This window comes from Pelodiscus sinensis, chromosome 1 (assembly GCF_052426305.1).
Source record: "Pelodiscus sinensis isolate ZL-2025 chromosome 1, ASM5242630v1, whole genome shotgun sequence".
NCBI classification, from domain to species: domain Eukaryota; kingdom Metazoa; phylum Chordata; order Testudines; family Trionychidae; genus Pelodiscus; species Pelodiscus sinensis.
In genome coordinates, this window is record NC_143052.1 from 317353676 (window position 1) to 317368873 (window position 15198).

The 15198-nt window shown below is 44.1% G+C and overlaps 1 long non-coding RNA gene across 1 annotated transcript in view; it reads right to left on the reverse strand.

Annotated features, from left to right (window-relative positions):
* Window positions 1–6506: 6506 nt before the first annotated feature.
* The window catches only part of LOC149525896 (uncharacterized), a 29076-nt gene continuing 20384 nt past the window's right edge, over window positions 6507–15198 (reverse strand). Inside the window, exon 3 of the long non-coding RNA XR_016348903.1 lies at window positions 6507–7635. This is a non-coding gene — a long non-coding RNA (uncharacterized LOC149525896). The remainder of the gene's footprint in view (window positions 7636–15198) is intronic.

Consider the following 15198-nt stretch of genomic DNA (forward strand, 5'->3'; position numbering starts at 1 on the left):
GGGAAGTTCTATGCTCTGATTGGCAAAGGGTGTCACGGGAAGCTCTTAGAGGGGTCACACGACCCGCCTCCGGTCTGGTCAACGGGTCCCGGAACTGCACTCTCCGGATTGGTCAAAGCAATTCGTGGGGCGGTCCTACAGGGAAAAAACCCTCCTGATTGGTAGAGGGAGGCGGGGCGAGTTCTTAGAGGGGTCACACAACCCACTGCTGGGCGGGTCATCCGGTCCCAAAACTGCCCCCCAATTGGTCAAAGGAGTTCGCAGGGCGGTCCTACAGGGAAAAACCCCCTCCTGATTGGTAGAGGGCGGCGGGGCAAGTTCTTAGAGGGGTCACACGACCCACTGCTCGGCGAGTCATCGGATCCCAGAACTGCCCCCCCGATTGGTCGAAGCGGTTCGCGGGGCGGTCCTACAGGGGAAAAACCCTTCCTGATTGGTAGAGGGAGGTGGGGCAAGTCCTTAGAGGGGTCACATGACACTCCTTACTTCCGCTCACCTGCCCCTCTTGACCCCGGATGTATTACCCCCAAGGGCGGGACTTCCGGTGACAGGGGACGGGCCTAACGGGGGTCACATGACACCCGGTCAGCTGTCCCTCTTGACCCGGATGTACTACCATCCAGTGGCCGGATTTCCGGTGACAGGGGAGAAGGGAATTCTGGCGGTCAGGGGGCGGGACTTCCGGGGGCAGGGGGCAGGGCTAACGTTTGATTGATGGTAGGGCCCTTATACTACTTAGGGGATTACACATGCGGGAGGAATTCACTAAGGGTGGCTTTAATTGGCATTTAAACATCTAACTGTGGATTTTGGTGATTTCCTTTAGATATCCAGGGCCTTTAACTGTGCTTGTATTGTCCAGTCCCATAAGTTGCTGAGTGTCCTCAAACTCCCTCTGATGTTATTGGGAGTTCAGAACACTCTGCCCTTCAAAGAAGGTACTCAGCAGATATCATTCGTCCTCCAAATTTAGAGGCTATGATCCTCCACCTCATAGAAAAAGTTTCCTGAATAGTTAGGTTTCTAGTCTCTCTCAGCACTTTACTCTTGCCCTCCTGGGTTCTGGGCCTATGAGGAGTCACCAGACAACAGTAAGCAAAGGAGGGTAAAAGGCTGAGGGGGTCTGGGATATCATTGTCTGTGGTTCTCAATGGGGAGAGAATCTTCCTGTGATGGCTGAATATGGGAAGGGGATCAGTGTTTTCCCCTGTTGAATTGACACTTTCTGATAATTCACTATATTAGGTAATAGGAGTTCCCCTAATCTTGTGGTGTTTCCTGTTTTGGAGATTGTTTTCCATTCCATATCCAGCAGCTTAATCCCAACCCATGTTATTATATTTATTAAGGGGCATTGTACAAATGCTGATGACTCTTTAAGTTTATTTCTCAGGTGCTGGCCATGCTGTGTGTCACAAACAGTCACCTGTAAATAACCCTCCCCTGTAAATAATATAGTGTTTGTTTTTACTGTGCACATATCATTCGTCCTCCAAATTTAGAGGGTATGATCCTCCACCTTATAGAAAAAGTTTCCTGAATAGTTAGGTTTCTAGTCTCTCTCAGAACTTTACTCTTGCCCTCCTGGGTTCTGGGCCTATGAGGAGTCACCAGACAACAGTTAGCAAAGGAGGGTAAAAGGCTGAGGGGGTCTGGGATATCATTGTCTGTGGTTCTCAGTGGGGAGAGAATCTTCCTGTGATGGCTGAATATGGGAAGGGGATCAGTGTTTTCCCCTGTTGAATTGACACTTTCTGATAATTCACTATATTAGGTAATAGGAGTTCCCCTAATCTTGTGGTGTTTCCTGTTTTGGAGATTGTTTTCCATTCCATATCCAGCAGCTTAATCCCAACCCATGTTATTATATTTATTAAGGGGCATTGTACAAATGCTGATGACTCTTTAAGTTTATTTCTCAGGTGTTGGCCATGCTGTGTGTCACAAACAGTCACCTGTAAATAACCCTCCCCTGTAAATAATATAGTGTTTGTATTTACTGTGCACATGTTTCCAATTAAACTCTTTGAAGTATCTGTTTCAATTACTCAGGGGCCTGATTTCTTCTTTCAGAGTATGTCTACACTACAGCATTATTTCAAAATATCTTATTTCGAAATGCATTGTGAAATAGCCTTTTGCTATTTTGAAATAGAGCGTCCACACTGAGTGGACGGTGAATCGCATTTAAGGCCGGACAGAACCAGGTCCGGCAGGGCATCAGGTCAGGAGTTACTTCATGTGGCTGCTGCCTGAGGCTGTCTGAGGCCTGTGCTTAAAGGCACCCCCCTGGACAGCCAGTTCTCAGGTTTCCCTGCTTGCTTGCCTACCTCCATGAGGGACAGGAAACCATTTTGTCTCTGTGTGCTCTGGTTGCCTTCACTCGGGACATCACAGCACTCTGCAACATGAAGCCAGAGCTGCCTCTGGGCACTCTGGTGCTTTTCATGGACGCGTTGCTGCGGACCTGTCTGAACTTTCTGCAGGCTGCCATCTGAGAGGTCCATCAGGGGGCTGTCAGTATCCAGGAGGCCCTGCGGGCGAGCTTCCATCCTGAGGAGCCCTCAGAGCCTCTCTGGTCTGCCCCACTGGGGGCTTGTGCCTCATTCCTCCCTCACGTCCTTCCACTGACCTCTCCCTAACCCCCCTTGCTGATGTCAAATAAAATACACGTATTTTCATGAACACAAACTATCTTTATTTAACAAAACCCCGGGGGAGAGGGGGGAGAATGAAACTCTGGTGAGACTGGGGAAAGGAGGCGGGAGAGGGGAGAAGAGGGGGGGAGAGGGGAGGGTGAAAACTTGGGGGGAGGAAGCAAGGGGAAGAAAGGGAAGGGGAAGGTCAAGGCTCAGGGTTGGGGGGGCTCTCCAGACCAACTTGATTTTCACGCAAACTTGCTCCTGGGTTCACATGTGGCCTTTAGTGCCACGCTGGCAGCTATCCTGCCATTGATGGCCGCATTCCTCTCTCTAGCGCAGAGATCATGGACATTGGGGGCAATCCCCCCAAACCTGAATAAGGTCCATGATCTCCACCCTGGACCAGGAAGGCGCCCGCCTTCTCCAGCCCCTGTCAGGCTCCTGGGAGCTGGCAGACTGCTCCTGGCGAGTGGTGGAGGGCTGGCTGCCAGTCTTTGCTGGCTCATGTTTGGGGGCCAATGGGTCAGGGGTAGTGACTGCTGGCTCTGGCCTGGCAGGCTTGGAACTGGCACAGACACTGTGGCCAGAGTCAACCCCTAAAGGCTCCGGGGAGGGAGGGAGGAAGGAGAGGAGTGATCTTGGTTGAGGCTGGAGTGGCCACCAGGGCACCCTGGGAAGGCTGGAGGCCCCCTATTTTGATGTGTTTACACAGCACTTATTTCGAAATAGCTATTTTGAATTTGGCTTTATTCCTCATGGAATGAGGTTTACCAAATTTGGAATAAGTGCTCCGCTATTTCAAATTAATTTCGAAATAGCAGTTTGGCTGTGTAGATGCTACTTTGAATAAGTAGGAATAAGATCCTCCGGAAAAGGGTGTTTTTTCTGGAGGTTCGGGGCCAGTGTAGACGCTCTTTTCCGTCTTTTCTAAAAGCTGGAAAAAAGCAGCGGACATTTTTATTTAAATGCCGCGGGGGATATTTAAATCCCCCGCGGATTTCCTTATTACGACCTCTGAAATTAACATGCCCCTTCCTGAAAAGGGGCCAATGTAGACGTAGCCCATGTGTTTACTTACAGACTTAGGATAGGTGCCTGTAATAGTGATTGAGGGAAGGCATCTCTGCTTTTTTAAGCTAAGTCCCTGTTTGTGCTTTGCAGACCTTTATCAGGGAGGAACGATTGGATCCCCTAGCTTCCCCCACTGTTCTATGAGGGAATGGCTGTCCTGAGATATCACTGACAGGGCTGCTAGGCTCACTGGTCTTATGACTTCTCTATATCAGGGACCAGCTCATTTGTTAATAATTCACATTGGACGGGAGCTGGGTGAAGGCTGGAGGGTCAGTTTCGCTGTGATGATCACCAGTTAAGCTCTACAGAGAATCATAGAAATGCAGGGTGGAAGTGACCTAGAAAGACCCCCTAGTCCAGCTCCCTGTGCTGAGACAGGACCAAGTATTCCTACACACTTTTGTCTAACTGGTTCTTAAAAACCTGCAGGGATGGAGATTCCAGAACCTCCCTTTGAAGCCTACTCCGTAGCTTAACTGTTTTTATAGTTACTTAGAAAGTTTCTCCTAATATTGAACCTAAATCTCCCTTGCTGCAGATTAAGCTGATTGCTACTTCTCCTACTTTCAGTCCACATGGAGAACAGTTGATCTCATTCTCTTTATAACAGTCCATAACATATATGAACATGGTTTGAACATATTTGAAGGTCTGGCCGTATGTGGGTTTGGCCAAGACACGGAGGAGGAAAAGGAGCTTACAGGGGTATGTATGTCATTTTCTTGGAGTGCCTAGGGCTCTGACTCATCTTGTTACCCCTTCAGCAAGAGGAAGAATTTCTCAGGCTTGAATCATAGAATCACAGAATACTAGCACTGGAAGGGACCTTGAGAGGTCATCGAGTCCAGTCCCCTGCCCTCATGGCAGGACCAAATACTGTCTAGACCATCCCTGAGTTGACTTGATGTTAACTCGATAACACCACCAGTCCGTGAGCCACCCATCCAATCTTCTCAAGGCTCTGCCAGCCCTTACTTTACCTTGCAGGGTAAAAAGGAATGGTGCCTGACGGGAATGGGAGTGTGAAGTTTGGATATGAAGGTGGGGCGGAGGGGACGACACTTACCTGGCTCTGTACCTCCTGTCGCTCTCAGGCACCATGAATCTGGCCAATGGAAGCAGCAGGGAAAGCTTTCAGGTGAACAGTTTCTTGGACTGCCAATCCCCCAGCTCAGAGGAGGAGGAGTGGGAGTGCATGGAGCTGCTTCCTGTCCCCATGAGCTAGATCTGGCCCATGAGGATCCTCCCCCAAGAGGGGAGCTGCAGAGCTGGAGCACCAGTGTAGGTTCCCCAGTATAGGGGTGTGTGAACCCAGAGCCTGCAGCTTACCTGCAAGATGGTTGCAGCCCACACTTTGTGAACCACTCACTGCCTTACATGCTTTCTCTGGGCCTTGTGGAGGGTACTCAGAGTCTGGGTATGTATATGCAGTAAGGAGGAGAAGGGGATGGGCTGGGAACAGAGAGCCTAAATCGTGATGTTAGATGCACTTCAAGCACCCACCTGACAATTTTTGTCCTGCATGCATTGACCATATAGTAGTCACCGAGCCCCCCAGTGAAATGCAAACCACCAGCGTTTGACAGACAGGAATGTAGGATGGCAGAATAGTGCTGGGAGAATTTTTATTTTCATAGAAACTACTGAATACATTTAAAGAGGTTTTCAAATCTCAGGAAAGGTGCATCTCCACTGCACCAGTAGGTCAAAATAAGCTACGCAATTTGAGCTACGCAAATTGCATATCTTATTTCAATCTAATTTTGAAATAGATTATTTTAAAATTTCAAAATAAAGCGCTATTCCAGCAAGTCCCTTAACCTTCATGGAACGAGGGCTACAGGGACACCGGAATATATTTCGAAGTCATGGGTGCATTTAAAGATGCGAAATAGCTATTTGTGGATACTTTGGATATCCCAAAATAGCACTGCTGTCTAGATGTAGCCTAAATGTATAGGAGCAGAAATTGATCTTCAAACATTTGCCATTTAAAGAAATAAAATGAAACATTTCTGGTGTGAAAGAAAAGTACACTTGCTGACTTCTTCATTCTCTTTAAAAACACCATGGTTCTTTAGAAGTTTTCTCTTTTTCTGCCTGTGGAATAGAAATACGGAAACAATAAGGTATTTGTTTGAGACAAAATTCAGAGAAATATGTACCATGATTGCTGTCCCTTTGTGAAGTGTCTGATGGAAGCAAATGTTCACACACAAGTGCCATAGTTTTAGAGAACAGTTTTGCCACTGTAACCTAGAATGAGTAGGTCCTGACCCCGAGAACAGTGATGTGAGGGCCAGATTCTGCCATACTTACAGGCTACGTCTAGACTGGCATGATTTCCGGAAATGCTTTTAATGGAAAAGTTTTCTGTTAAAAGCATTTTCAGAAAAGAGCATCTAGATTGGCATGGACGCTTTTCCGCAAAAGCACTTTTTGCGGAAAAGCATCTGTGCCAATCTAGACGCGCTTTGGCGCAAAAAAGCCCCGATCGCCATTTTAGCCATCAGGGCTTTTTTGTGCAAAACAGTACTGTGCTGTCTACACTGGCCCTCTTGCGCAAATGATTTGCGCAAGAGGGCTTTTGCCCAAACTGGAGCAGCATAGTATTTCCGCAAGAACAATGACAATCTTACATGAGATCGTCAGTGTTCTTGCAGAAATTCAAGCAGCCAGTGTGGACAGCTAGCAAGTTTTTCCGCAAAAGCAGCTGATTTTGCGGAAAAACTGGCCAGTCTAGACACAGCCACATTACACAATCTCACATTCAGCAAGCAGCCATACTGCTTTCAATATCCTCTTTGGTAGAGCAAGGTACTACTCACTGGCAGTTAGGTTAGCAGCATGCCATCATTGATTTCTGCAAAGCACTGGTGTGTAGGGGACCCTTTGTCAGTCCCGGTCTATAACTCCATTAGGTGGTTTTGCGATATGGACAGCTTACTCTTAGACTCCAGAAAGAATAGGCGGAAGGGATAAAGTATATCATGTTGGCTTGGTCTAAATTTAGGTACTCTCACTGAGTAGTACCTTGCTCAGAGAGTAGACCATTCAAACCAGTTTGGCTGTCTGAGTAAGGGACTTAAAGTATGACAAAATCTATCCCTTTTTGGTATTTTTTATATCAAAATTAACATCTGACACTGAAATTACCATATAATCGCTGAATTCCTTGTCTGTCGTCATCTGGAAGGACGAAGGTGTTTGGATCCCAGTAGCGATAAATAGGGTACGTCAGAGCACCTTGAACATTTGAATGACCCAGTCCCAAAGAATGGCCAAATTCATGAGCAGCAACAAGGAACAAATTTGTTCCTAAAATTTTCATATATAAAAAAGCGGAAAAGAATTGTTAACATACAATGGAACAGAGAATCACAAGCAGGAGAATTCACATCTTTTCATTGTGATGAAATCCTATAGGTTTAATTTAAGTTTATCTGCTCTCCCATGTTTTAGTAAGAATTTTTCAGAGGCCATGAATGGGAAGTCAGGAAACCTGCAATCTATTCCTGACTCTCCTTTTGTTAATGGCCCACCTTTTGACCATAGGCAAATCACTTAAAGTTGTGTCTAACTTACAAAAACACCAGGATAATATTGCTCTCCCACTTTTGTAAAGTGATTTAAGCTCCACAGAATACAGACCTTATATATATGCTATGGCAGGCAAAGGTAAGTATGTTACATTATATATAAGAGAGAGGGACGAACAGTTATAGGAAGAAAACGCCAGGGCTTTGTGTAGAAGGAGCTGAATTTGTTGCGAAGGGCACAGGAAATACTTTACCTATATGATTTTGTGACCATTTCTCAGCTTCATCAAAATGAGTATCTCCTCCTATCCCTGGGCTTGGTGCAAAGGCATGAGCCAGTACTCCCCCCCTTCCATCAAAGGGAGACTGGTCGCCGTGTGCTGCATAGGAAAGGAAATTAATATGTCATCAATTAACACAATGATTCATTTTAAACACAGTTACATATCTTGAAGTTTAGAATTTGCTTTTATTCATTGTAGATAATAATATATTAAAATGAGACTAAAATGATGTTAAGGTTGCAAAGTCAAACATTCAAAAGGTAGGAAATGTCACACTTAAGATTGCCTGTTCAATGAACTCAGCTCCCATGTGTGTGCACATTATGGTCCAGTTTTTAATTCCATGATTGCAAACTATTTTTTCCCATGGACTTCTGTCTTATGGAGGGCATTTTCTCAGTAATGGCTGAATCATCTTCTCTGAAACTTTCCAAAATTTCAGCCTGAGGCTGAAACCAAGTGAGAAAATGTCTGGCTTAAGTTTTGCAAAGTTATAAGCATCTGAAGGCAAGGTCCTAGAATTGACAGCATTGGGCAATAATAAGGATAGATTATGCTACCTGCACTACCTGTACTACTTCAAGTGATTGATTTTAGGGAACCACTGCTTTGAAAAACTGAGCCTCTCATTTGGTAAACTAATTTAATGTGTCTTCTGTTAGAATCTCCCGTAAGAGTGGCTGAGGTGTCTGGATCTTCAGCTGGAGGTTGGATGGAAAAGGTTGACTCTCCTCTTCTGCCTATAAGAAGGGCTACAATTTCTTGCTGGAATTCAAGGATTTGCAGGACAGTTGTCAAAAATTCATAACCCAGGAAGACAGTACAACATTATTGTACTATTGGATGTTTGGGGATGAATCTTTAAGGGTTTGGCTACACTCAGAATGCTACAGCTGCACCACTGTAGCACTTCAGCATAAGTAGTGCCCACAGTAATAGGAGTTCTCTCCTTGGTGGAGGTACATCACCTCCCCAAGAAGGGGTAGCTAGGTCAATGGGAGAAGTCTCCTCTTGACCTAGCACTAGTCTACACTGGCTAGTATAGATGACTCTCAAGGGTCAGGATTTTTCACACAGCCGACCGACCGAGGGACATAGCTTTATCAAAATAAAAATCTAGTGTAAACAGCACTTAAGAGGAGGACTAACACTTGTATGTCTACACTGCATCTCTTTAGCACAAAAGCCTATGCAAACAAAGTGCAGATTAGCATATTTTCCTGCTTCATTTGCATAATTAATCAGGGGACATTTTTGCACAAGAGGCTTTTGCACAAAAAGTAGCCCTCTACACAGCTCCTTTTTGGGCAAAAACACCCTCTTTCACAAGAGCCATTCTTCTCAATTTTTTCAGAAAGAATAGCTCTTGCGCAAGAGGGTGTTTTTGTGCAAAAAGGAGCTGTGTAGATGGCTCTTTTTTGCACAAAGACTCTTGCGCAAAAATGGCCTCTAATGAATTATGCAAATGAAGCATGACAATATGCTAATCGGTGCGTCAGTTGCATAGGCTTTTGTGAAAGAGGGGTGCCCTGTAGTTGTAGTGAGAGAGGAACTAAAGTATGTGCATGTGTGCGTATACACACACATTCTCCCCCTTTCAGACTTCTTGGAAGCCTAAAATAAAACTGTAATCCAAAATAGTCCCCCTTGCGTTGGACTACAGTGGAAAGAAGCTCTGTTGTATTTGTGTTTGTCTCTAATGAGGCAAAAAAAGCCGGAAAAAAGCGGCGGACATTTTTATTTAAATGCCGCGGGGGATATTTAAATCCCCCGCGAATTTCCCTATTATGATCTCTGAAATTACCATGCCCCTTTCGGAAAAGGGGCCAGTGTAGACGTAGCCTAGGAGAAGACACAATGGGCTTAAACTGCAGCAAGGAAAGTTTAGGTTAGACATTAGGAAAACTTCCTAACTGTCAGGGTGGTTAAACACTGGAATAAATTGCCTAGGGAGGTTGTGGAATCTCCATCTCTGGAGATATTTAAGAGCAGCCAACTTTCTTTATCTTCCTTTCATATGATTCAGGTGCAAAAACCACAGGGGCAGAGGGATGTTAGTTTTCTTAACCTCAGTCAACACATTTGCTTGCTGACCAATCTCAGCTTTCCAACATTACCTTGGTGCCATTAATGCACATTGCAGCATCCTTCTGGCTTGATATCTAGTCTACATGTGTTGATTGACTGCAGAGGACGTGACTACATAAGTGTAAGTGCCGTGCGAGAGAAATCACTTAAAACTACATGCTTTGTAATACCTGCCCGTGTGAAAGTTTCTATTTAAGCATTCTAGTGCAAATTCTGAAAATCCAGAGGAAATTAAGGGTGTGTCTAGACTACATGCCTCCTTCGACGGAGGCATGTAGATTAGCCAGATCGGAAGAGGGAAATGAAGCCGCGATTAAAATAATCGCGGCTTCATTTAAATTTAAATGGCTGCCCCGATCTGCCGATCAGCTGTTTGTCGGCAGATCGGGGGAGTCTGGACGCGATGCCCCGACAAAGAAGCCTTTCTTCATCGACACAGGTAAGCCTGGTTTCACGAGGCTTACCTGTGTCGATGAAGAAAGGCTTCTTTGTCGGGGCATCGCGTCCAGACTCCCCCGATCTGCCGACAAACAGCTGATCGGCAGATCGGGGCAGCCATTTAAATTTAAATGAAGCCGCGATTATTTTAATCGCGGCTTCATTTCCCTCTTCCGATCTGGCTAATCTACATGCCTCCGTCGAAGGAGGCATGTAGTCTAGACACACCCTTAGTGATGCTAATAAGGTTTGTCCATATTTAACTAAGCTCTGAATCTGGCCACTTCTATATGTGGAAAGATTATGGAGTCCCTTAAAGTTTTTTGACCTCAAATCTGATGAGCTCTGATGAATCAGTCTTTAAAAAGGATTATTTAGTATAAAATAAAGGAGCTAGAATGATCCTATGTGGAAAAAAATCCCAGATGCTTCTACGGAAGAGTAAGGAGCCGTACTCAGTTCTGGTGGATTTCAGTGAGCAGCAGGCCTCATTTGCGCTCCATGGAATGCTACAGCAAGCAATGGATGAATTTCTTTCATAGGGTACTTCAGCCAAATATCAGCGTACTGTTGCATTTTGGGTGCACAGCTTAGTGACAATGGAGCTAAGCTGCAGCACAAGGAGAAATAGCCCTCCTCCCAGCAGTATCCGGCACTGTGACTGCGTAAGAGGTATCTGTTGTATTTCACCATGGAACTACTCACATGCATAAAGTTAAGCGTGTATTTAACTGCAGAAGAGGGACCCTAGGGCCCCATTTTATTCTGACTGAAGCTAATACAAAGATGCCTGTGGCTGAGCTGTGCTTTGGCACAGCTGAAAATGGGTGATACTTAAAAGACAGATGTAAGCCACGTTGTGCTCTGTCATTCTGAGGAAATGTCATTCAGGGAAATGATCTTGTTCCTCATACAAATCAGAAAAATGCCAAGGTCAATGAAGCCCATGACTAGCCCACACTAATTAGAGCAGCATCTAGGATTCTCTTACAGGGGCAAGGGCCAAAGCTGAACCAGAGAATCAGGGAGCCACAACCAGCTCACTAGCACCCCTCACTCTGCTGTACTTAATGGAAACTGAGGGCAGTAGAAAGCCTGGCCCCAAATTGGGAAATTTCAACCTCGGAGATGAAAGTTATTGAAAGCGATAGCATGTTAGACTAAGAGCTGTTCTGTAATATTTATTTTGTAATATTTATTTTCCACACAATGAAGCATCTTAATACTATATAAAAAAAGCTCATGACCTTGCCATCTAAAGCTTCATACCTAGGATCTTTATGCTGGTAAGTAATCATTCTATGAGAAACAATGCTTGTTGAATAGTCCCACTGACTGAGCAGGGAATTTTAGTGCTGTAGGCAAAAGTGCCTATCAGCATTTCCCCATTGCACTAGGAACTATGTATAATTTCTGATACAATACATTCTATATTTTGTCATTCAGTGTTTTTAATCTTCTTCAGATATGTGAAAAAGTGAAGTAGAATCTAGTGATTCACTGTTGAATATTCACTGGTCATTGTGTTGGATGAGAGAACTGAGACAAGTTCTGAATACATGTATTTTAGGCAACACTTGACCCTGTCCTTAATGAAGAGTTCAAGAGTGACTCAAGTGTATTGGCTGATGCTCAGAAGAAAGAATTGCCATAAAAAGTCATGAAATCATGAGAAACGTTTCTGTTAGCCCACTTGTGAACTTTATTATACTGTACATCTGTTATTACAAGACTTTTGATAGCTAAGACGTTCAATCCTTTTTGCTATGCTGTCTGAGTATTCAGTCTGACAAATATATTTTTCATATCTGCATTTATTAAATTCACCAGGAAAAGCTACAGTTCACATTTTTATTTATGAAAAATTGACCATTTATGAAGATTATATTCAGAGTCTGCTCCTACATTCTGAGCCTGCTGGAAGTTTTACACGGAGCCAAATTGTCATTCACCTTCCAATCTCGCCTTTATACCCATCAAATGGCAAATTTTCTGTCCTTCCACTTTTATTGCTGGAGATGACGAAGATTACAAATGCAGAGTCATAAGAGGGAGATTAGATGTAGAGCTGATTACAGTAATCTCACAACATTGTAAGTGTTCTACATGAATAATATTTTTGTGTCCCTCAGTTTGGTCTTCATTCCATATTTGGGCCTGGTAAGTGGTAAGTTAGGACCCCGTACAATTAAGTAATGGTAGAGTAGACTCATTGAATGCTTATGATCTTTCCTGAAATGAGGCTCGTCCATTTTATAGGCCTGCTCCAAAGTTCACTGAAGTAAACAGAAAAACTTCCATTGTCTTCAGTAAGCTTTGGAGCAGGTCTTATACACACTAGGTGCCAAATGAAGCTGCACTACTTCAGACGCAGCACTGATGCACCGTACCCCTTTAAAGGGTGCAGCCTCTTTGCCCTGTACTGTAGGCTTTATTTGCTGGTACATGCAGGGAGGAGGGAAGCATGAGTTCACTTTCTCCCTATCCCACCTCTGCTGAATTTTTCCCTGAGGTTTGTGGGGAAATCATCTTTGCATTAGCCCTTGCACTTCCCTCAGCATAGAGGCTGCCATTCTGTGTGGCCCTTTCCATGGCCATTTGAGAGTAGACAGGGTCTTACTGTCTCTTGCACGGCCTCATAAGAGGAGGGCAAAAACTAGCTTTAAACTAGATGCTGAATGGTTTCCAGAATGGGTTCCTTGTGAAAGGCACAATGTGAAGCCAAATCCCAGAAGGACTGCTAGTGGGTCCTTCTCCCCCAGCATTTCCACACAAAGTCCTAGGTGACAGCTGAAGAACTTGCTCCACAGCCCCCGGGGACAAAGTACATGTGGTCCTCTCGTTGACCAGGAGAGTGCATTCTCTGGCTGTGAAAACTGAAGAGGAAGGGCTCACCTCTGCACCACCAGGAGAGATCCACTTGTCTGGTTAGTACGCAGGCATGGACAGAGAGGCAGTTACATACAGGTGATTGTAAGACACTGCCTCCAACCTGTACCCCAGACCTGATGAGGACAGAGGCTGCTATTGGCTCTATTAGTGCTTCATTCTGGGCTGCCTGCCCTTACGCCTGCCTGTGTGCTCTGAATAGCTCTGAGGTGCTGTGGAGGACGGTTGCCAGTCTGCTACTTGAATGACCTGAGTTTCCATGTTAAAGGGGGAAAATTTGATTCCTGCAGTTGGGATTTGTGTAGTGATAGTTTAGGAAAGGAGTGGTAGTACTTTCTACCTGACCACGCCTTTTACACCTGTCAGGTTAGTTAGAAAAACCCTGGTGCAGGAACTTTACTTGAACACCTACGGTAGGCTCAAATGTCCCATATTTAAAGGCAGGCGCTGGCAATATTTGAAGCAGAGGCTGAAGTACTGTTTAACTCAAGAGTCCTGTTTAAAGTGACTCATTTTCAGAACTTCCTCCATAGCCTGAAATGAAGAACTTATTCTGTTAATTTTTTTACTCACTTTTGCTTTTGTGCTCTCTAACTATTCTTAACCAAGTTTATTTCAGCAGAGGCAACCCCCACAAGATTTCCCATGCATTAACTTCACACTGGGTGCCACTTATTCATTACTCTGTTTGTTTTTCTAATCCTTATCACAGTATGCAAAATGTTTCTTTCTTTTTTTTAGGAGAAAATGTTTAGTTGGCTTATGGGTTTTTTGTTGTTTGTGATTATTGCATCTGTCACAAGCAGCTCAGTCAAATAAATGAGTTTGCATTTCTTGCTGCAAGTGGGGAGAAGTCTGTGATCAGACTTATTTCTTGCAAGAGTGAATTCCATAGGTTAACTTCAGCTTCTATGTAAACTGTCTCCCTTTGTTGCAAACATCTCCACTATTATAACCCCAGTGCATAGGATTCTTCCCTTTTTAACAGGTTTTTAAGCTTCCTTTTGGCTACGTCTACACTATTCGTTTTTTGCAGAAGTGGAAATGCAAATGAAGTGTGCATTAGCAAATCTTACGCTCTCATTTGCATATGCGGAAGAGGTTTTTATGGAAAAAATGCAGTGTAAATGGGGCCATTTTTTGGAAAAAAAAAAAACCTTTTGCGCAAGAACCCTTATTCCTATTCACTGTGGGGTTTTTTGTTTTTTTTTCAAAAACCTCTTCCACAAAAAGGATCGGAAGAGAATGTGCAAATGAGAGTGCAAGATTTACTAATGAGCACTTCACTTGCATTTCCTTTTCTGCAAAAAACGAACAGTGTAGAAGTAGCCTTTGGAAGCTCATGACTTTCAAGAACCCACATAGATTTTATGGAACTGAACAAAATCTATGTTTAAAATAAATGACGTGGGAGGGGTCATTTTTTCAGTATGGTGAATCTACCTAAGAAGTCTGAGCATGTGGTTAAATCATTGTTCCTGGCCTTCCGGGTTTGATGCCTGGGTTTGCTACAAAGTTCCTGTGTGACCTAGACTAAGTTACTTAAATGACTCTGCCTCAGTTCCTCATTTGTAAAATAGGGATCAGATTGCTTCTTTTCTCCCTCACTTCCGCTGATCTATTTAGATTGAAAGTACCTCAGGCGAGGTGTAGTTTCCATACTTGCACAATTCCTATTTGAATGAGTCTCTGATCTTATCTGGGGTCTCTAGGCATTACTGGGATGCTGTTGTTAATAATAAAAGTTTTTCATGTCGGTTTTATGCCAATTATGAGTACATATATTATTTCCTAATTGCCATCCATACAAATTCTATCCTGGAATAGGAACTCAGGTTATGTTCTTTCTAGTTTGCTCATTGTCTCCAGTAATAAAGACTTTGCAGGTCTGATGATAACTCTGCTACACTTATTCAATACCATTGTTTTCAATATGTGTGTTCAGTTACACCCACAGAAGCTCATTGTCTTTATTGGAGCTGGGAAGGAAAAGCTAAGCACATGCACAGGAAACTTAATTAACTGCTCCATTAGAAGTGGATGAGCCAGGGCAGCCACATTAGACTCTCCCATATCTGCATTGGTTTTGCAGTGGTAACTGGTGTTAAAGATGGTAAAAATGTATTTTGGGAAGTAAGGAAGTGAATATTGCTTTGACTGGACAGATTGACAGAACAGATGAGTGTGGAGGCACTTTTAAATCGTTTGTCTACATTTAAACTATAGTGGCACCACTGCAGGAGA